Source organism: Triticum aestivum, chromosome 4B, assembly GCF_018294505.1.
Source record: "Triticum aestivum cultivar Chinese Spring chromosome 4B, IWGSC CS RefSeq v2.1, whole genome shotgun sequence".
Taxonomy (NCBI): domain Eukaryota; kingdom Viridiplantae; phylum Streptophyta; class Magnoliopsida; order Poales; family Poaceae; genus Triticum; species Triticum aestivum.
Window position 1 is genome coordinate 163,801,828 of NC_057804.1, and position 7,207 is coordinate 163,809,034.

A 7,207-nucleotide genomic window follows, 5' to 3' on the forward strand; every position below is an offset into this window, starting at 1 on the left:
GGAAGGGTCACTGGAAGCGGAACTGCCCCAAATACTTAGCGGACAAGAAGGCCGGCAACACTAAAGGTATATTTGATATACATGTAATTGATGTGTACCTTACCAGTACTCGTAGTAACTCCTGGGTATTTGATACCGGTGTCATTGCTCACATTTGTATCTCACAGCAGGAGCTGCGGAATAAGCGGGGACTGGCGAAGGACGAGGTGACGATGCGCGTCGGGAATGGTTCCAAGGTCGATGTGATCACCGTCGGCACGCTACCTCTACATTTACCCACGGGATTAGTTATGAACCTCAATAATTGTTATTTAGTGCCAAGTTTGAGCATGAACATTGTATCTGTATCTTGTTTGATACGATATGGCTACTCATTTAAATCCGAGAATAATGGTTGTTCTATTTATATGAGAGATATGTTTTATGGTCATGGTCCGATGGTCAATGGTTTATTCTTAATGAATCTCGAACGTAATGTTACACATATTCATAGCGTGAATACCAAAAGATGTAAAGTTGATAACGATAGTCCCACATACTCGTGGCACTGCCGCCTTGGTCACATTGGTGTCAAGCGCATGAAGAAGCTCCATGCTGATGGACTTTTAGAGTCTCTTGATTATGAATCATTTGACACATGCGAACCATGCCTCATGGGCAAAATGACCAATACTCCATTCTCCGGAACAATGGAGCGAGCAACCAACTTGTTGGAAATCATACATACTGATGTGTGCGGTCCAATGAGCGTTGAGGCTCGCGGAGGATATCTTTATGTTCTCACTCTCACTGATGACTTGAGTAGATATGGGTATGTCTACTTGATGAAACACAAGTCTGAGACCTTTGAAAAGTTCAAGGAATTTCAGAATGAAGTAGAGAATCAACGTGACTGAAAGATAAAATTCTTACGATTGGATCGTGGAGGAGAATATTTAAGTCACGAATTTGGTACACACTTAAGAAAATGTGGAATCGTTTCACAACTCACGCCGCCTGGAACACCTCAGCGTAACGGTGTGTCCGAACGTCGTAATCGCACTCTATTGGATATGGTGCGATCTATGATGTCTCTTACCGATTTACCGCTATCATTTTGGGGATACGCTCTAGAGACAGCTACATTCACTTTAAATAGGGCACCGTCTAAATCCGTTGAGACGACACCGTATGAATTATGGTTTGGGAAGAAACCTAAGCTGTCGTTTCTAAAAGTTTGGGGATGCGATGCTTATGTCAAGAAACTTCAACCTGAAAAGATCGAACCCAAGTCGGAAAAATGCGTCTTCATAGGATACCCTAAGGAAACCATTGGGTATACCTTATACTTAAGATCCGAGGGCAAGATCTTTGTTGCCAAGAACGGATCCTTTCTGGAAAAAGAGTTTCTCTCGAAAGGACTAAGTGGGAGGAAAGTAGAAATCGATGAAGTACTACCTCTTGAACCGGAAAGTAGTGCATCTTAGGAAAATGTTCCTGTGGTGCCTACACCGACTGGAGAGGAAATTAATGATGATGATCAAGGTACTTCTGATCAAGTTGCTACTGAACTTCGTAGGTCCACAAGGACACGTTCCACACCAGAGTGGTATGGCAACCCTGTCCTGGAAATCATGTTGTTAGACAACGGTGAACCTTCGAACTATGAAGAAGCGATGGCGGGCCCAGATTCCAACAAATGGCTAGAAGCCATGCAATCCGAGATGGAATCCATGTATGAAAACAAAGTATGGACTTTGACTGACTTGCCCGATGATCGGCGAGCGATAGAAAACAAATGGATCTTTAAGAAGAAGACGGACGCGGATGGTAATGTCACCATCTATAAAGCTCGACTTGTCGCTAAGGGTTATCGGCAAGTTCAAGGGATTGACTACGATGAGACTTTCTCTCCCGTAGCGAAGCTTAAGTCCGTCCGAATCATGTTAGCAATTGCCACATACTATGATTATGAGATATGGCAGATGGACGTCAAAACGGCATTCCTTAACGGTTATATTAAGGAAGAGCTGTATATGATGCAGCCGGAAGGTTTTGTCGATCCTAAGAATGCTAACAAAGTGTGCAAGCTCCAGCGATCCATTTATGGGCTGGTGCAAGCATCTCGGAGTTGGAACATTCGCTTTGATGAGATGATCAAAGCGTTTGGGTGTCACACCCTAGCTAGTCATGCATTAGAGTGTTGCATCATGTTTACTCTTTCATCAGAAACTTGAAATGGGGATCTGTGAAACCCTCAAAATCATTTTTGAAAATGATCCAAATAAAAATTTCTCCAAAAGGGTCCAAGATAATGCTCATGTTGCTCTCTGAAAATATTGGACAGAGATAAAAATCAAACCAATATTTTCAAGAGCTCATAGGTATTTATTTTGGGCATTTGGAATTAATGCATAATTATTTGCTTTGGAAATATATTATTTATATATATTAATATATGTCCAAATATTATGCCACTTATGAAGGAGCTCTGGAATAATATATCTAGCTCCTGCAAAAATTGGCATAAGGAAATAAAATGATTTAATATTTTATTTAAATCAAAACAAATGTCAGAAATTAGAAAACAGAAAATAATTAACAGGAGAAGCTTACCTGGGCTCCTCCACTGTGCGGCCCAGCCAGCTGGCTGGCCCAGCCAGCAGCCGGCCCAGCCCATCTCCCTCCTCTGTCGTCTTCGTCCCGACAGAGGGAGGGGAGTGTGGCCGGCGCGCGCGCGCGCCACCGCGCCACGCCACCTCTCTCCCTGCCTGCCTGCCCTCCCCTCCTCGCCTCGATGCCCTGGATGACGCCACGCCTCTCCCCTGCTCTCTCTCACTCTCCCCCCCGGCTCTTCCCTCCTCTCCCTCGCTCTCTCTCTCACACGGCCGAACACCACCCTCGCCGCCGTTCGCCACAGCAGCCGTCTCCGGCCACCCCTCGCTCCCCCGACTAGCTCAGGAGCTCCGCCTCGACCCCCTCTTCCTCCCCACCGCTCCACGGGTCCCCGGAAGCCCTGCATCGCCGCCACATCGCCGTTCCCCTCTTCGAGCTCCGACCATCGTCGTCGTCGAATTCGTCGTCTCCAGCGCATCCCCGAGCCCGCTAACCATCCCTGCAGCTCCGCGGTGAGCCCCCGAGTCGTTTCCCCCTTCTCCCCTGGTCTCTTTCGACCTCTAGGCCCTAGCCCCACCTTGGCCGAGAGCTCCACGCCGCCGGCGATGTCGCCGTCGTGGCCACGGTCACCGTAGCACCCAACCGAGCACACTATCGTGCTCCACACCTCACTAGGATCACGCAGCACACACTAACGCCTCCCCAAACCCCCTGCAACATCGATCCCGACCGCACCCGAACTCCGGCGGCCGCAGCCGAGCTCGCCGCCGCCGACTCCGGCCACCCCAGGCCCAGCCACGGCCACCGTTCGACGCGCGGGAGCAAGAGCTTTCCAACGAGCCCAAGCACGGCCTCGCCCGTGCCCTGTAGCGCGATCCCGCGTCGCGCCGCCGTCTCTGGCCTCGCCGGCGTCACGTCGCCGGTGGGTTTGACCCACTTTGACCACGGCAGGACACCCCCTGAGTCCCTGACAGGTGGGCCCAGCCCTGTAGCTAATTAGGATTAGTGCTAACCACTAATGGTTAACCCCCTGACACTGACAGTGGGCCCCCAGCGCCACTAACCCCTAATTAGGATTAAACTAACCCTGTTTAACCCCCCTGTCACTGACGTGTGGACCCCACACGTCAGGTTTGACTCCAGACAGCCGCAGTTGACCACTGACGTCATGCTGACGTCATGCTGGCGCAATAATTATAATTTCTGGATTTAATTTAAATCAGGAAATTCCAGAATATTATTTAAACTTCAAAAATTCATAACTTTTATTCTGTAACTCCAAATTGGACAAATTATATATGAAAAATGATCAGAAAAATCCAATCTATCCATCTGTACTATTTTCATGCATGATCAAACAAGTTAAATTGATGTTTCAAGCAGAACAAGGAAAAGCACTTTAAGAGGCCATGTTTGAGTTTGAAATTTGAATCTTTGATTCAAATTTGTTCAAACCCTTTTGGTTTTAGTTGCATTAGCCCAACACACTCATATTGCCATGTCTCATGCATGCATCATATTGTTGCACATTGTTTGGTGATGCTTGTGTATCGATGTCCTTGCGACAGGTTCTGCCCCCGAGGAGTACCGTGATTACCCTAACGAAGAATCATATCCGTGCATCGAACCATCAGGCAAGCAACCAACCATTTGATCATATCGATACAATCCCATGTTCTCGCTCCTGCTCTCTTTTACTGCATTAAGACAACGCGTTTCAAACTGCTGTGTGCTACGGTAGTTGAACCCTTTTCCTCTGCATGACCTGTCATTGCCACAGTAACTAGATGAAACCCACTAGCATGTGTAGGAGTTGATTGAGCCATATGTATGTGTTGTTCCTGCCTTGCTATGCCTGCTATGCTTAGAGTCGTGTCAGGTCTGGTTCATCGGGGTGATGGGCTAGAGTGAAATGATTATGTCGGTAATGAGAGTGGTGTGGTGAACACGATTTGGTAAAGGTATCGATGAGAGGCCATGTAGGAGTACATGGTGGGTTGTTTCATTGAAGCCCACCTTAAGCACTGAGATCTGTATGTGTGATTTAAGAATCAGCTACTACCATGCATTGGGCCCGAAACAAATGGACCCTCTCGGCTTCTTATTCACACTAGTTCTCCGTCCAGGAGTTGCAAGTAGTTTCTGGTGTTTGTAGCCTACTGGAGGCCGTGGACAGCGCTGACCGTAGGGGTGGCTGTGATGCGGTAGGTACGTGGCCGGGTGTACCGAATACCCGTTAGGTATCTCGGGAACCCTGTTCACATCGTTCGGGGCCGTATGGGAAACCTCGGCCGGACTCCCTGCGGATGGAACCTGAATAGGCGATAAACCTGGACTGGAGGCTTAGGTGATTAGGTAGGTCGTGGCCGACACCCACGTTGGGCTTCCGCTTGAAGGTTGCCGAGTACATGTCGTGTAAACGACGGTAAGTGGTGAGAGCGTGTATGAAGAAGTACACCCCTGCCGGGTTAACATGATCTATTCGAATAGCCGCGTCCGCGGTAAAGGACTACTTGGTTGCCTATACAGTTCATAGACAAGTAAATGGAAACTACTAAAAGCCTCAAGATAAGTGTGAGTGCCGAGGATGGCTCTTCCGTAGGAAGACGGAGGTGGATCCTCGGTAGTGTATTGAAGTGGTGAGTAGTGGACTCGTGTGCGCAAAACCATTTCAAATTGAAGTATCGTAGGATAGTCTAGCCAAGAGTCAAAGCTGGCTTGCTGCAATAACTCCACCAACCCTTCTTGATAATATGCATGTATGTAGGATCTGATGTAAGTCTTGCTGAGTACCTTTGTACTCATGTTGCTATAATCTACATTTTTACAGAAGACGCTGCAACCCCTTCTGATGGGTTCTATGTAGACGTTGACATCAACGAGTAGGCTAAGGACCCAGGTGGTGACCCTGAGCTTGTGAAGGACCACGTAGTATAGCTAGGCTTTCCAAGCCTCTTTTATTTTACTAGTTGTCTGTACTCAGACAATGTACTTCCGCTGTTGGTTTGTATGACTGTATGACTTGTATGTTGGGTCGTGAGACCCGTATCTTTGTGTATGCTATGTATGGCTCCCTGAGCCTTAAATAAAGTACTTGTGTCATAGAGTCATGTTGTGATGCTTCGTTGTATTCGCACATATCGAGCATATTGTGTGTATGATTGAAATGCTTGGTATGTGTGGGATCTGACTATCTAGTTGTTTATCTTTAGTAGCCTCTCTTATCGGGAAATGTCTCCTAGTGTTACCGCTGAGCCATGGTAGCTTGCTACTGCTCTGGAACACTTAGGCTGGCCGGCATGTGTCCTTCTTCGTTCCTGTGTCTGTCCCTTCGGGGAAATGTCACGCTTTGAGTACCGGAGTCCTGTTAGCCCGCTACAGCCCGGTTTACTGGAGTCCTGCTAGCCCAGTGCTACAGCCCGGACCCATTTGCTGATGACCGACACGTTCGGAGCTGGGTCATGGATGCCTGTCCCTGTAAGTCTGTGCCACTTTGGGTTTACGACTAGTCATGTCAGCCCGGGCTCCTTATCATATGGATGCTAGCGACACTATCATATACGTGAGCCAAAAGGCGCAAACGGTCCCGGGCAAAGGTAAGGCGACACCCGTGGGAATACCGTGCGTGAGGCCGCAAAGTGATATGAGGTGTTACCGGCTAGATCGATGTGACATCGAGTCGGGGTCCTAACAGCGTTGGCATCAGAGCCGGACTGCCTGTAGGTTCTCCAAGCCAAACTGGTCGATGTAGAGTCTAGAAATTCTTTAGTTATATGTAGGGGAATTGTTTGTGGGTTGGAACGTAAGGCTCTTTTTACTCCTTTATCTTATGACTTTCTGATCTGAGTCAGTCCATTCTTCCACCGGGGGTTAAGGAATTAGGATCTGTTCTCTCTATCAGGATCACGAGTTACTAATCAGTAGTACCTTATAAGTTTGATGGTTACAAGCCTAGTTCAGTTCTACTACCACATTATGTTGCTAGAATGGTTTCAGAACTTTGATATGATGATGTTGAGTGTGTACGAAATACTTTGTCAAATGTCTCAAAATCCTTTTTGAGCATTTACAGCTGTTATGCTGCCGAAATTTTGCTAGAAATTCTAATGCCTTTGCATTATGATTGTGCTTTCAGATGGCCACTCGCGACCTCAATCAAGTGGTTCGCCTGACTCGATGTCTAGATGTACCCGGCCATACTGCCAAGTTGGTCATGGTAATGACTGAGGCTGGATACCGCTGGTATCCCGAGTACACGGTCGAAGAGCAATTCCGAGATTTTAATCAAAGCCAGTATCTCTGCACTGTCAGGATATTTCCATCTTATCCTGGATCCACCGAGCCTCTTCACTGCTCCTATGGACTCGGGGTTACTATTGAGATGGCTGTGCAGGACGCCGCCTACTCTATGATGACCATTATGCGAGTCAGATCTGGTTTATTTCGGGACTCTGATTTCCGGTATATGCCAGGATCACTTCCGGGAGCACAAGGGTATCTCCAGGCTATTTATGCTGACCCCACTCAGGAGGATTCACGGACTCGCACCACTGCTGAGATGCTCGAGGATAAGGACCGTGAAAATCGGGCCTTGAGGTTAGAGCTCTTCAAT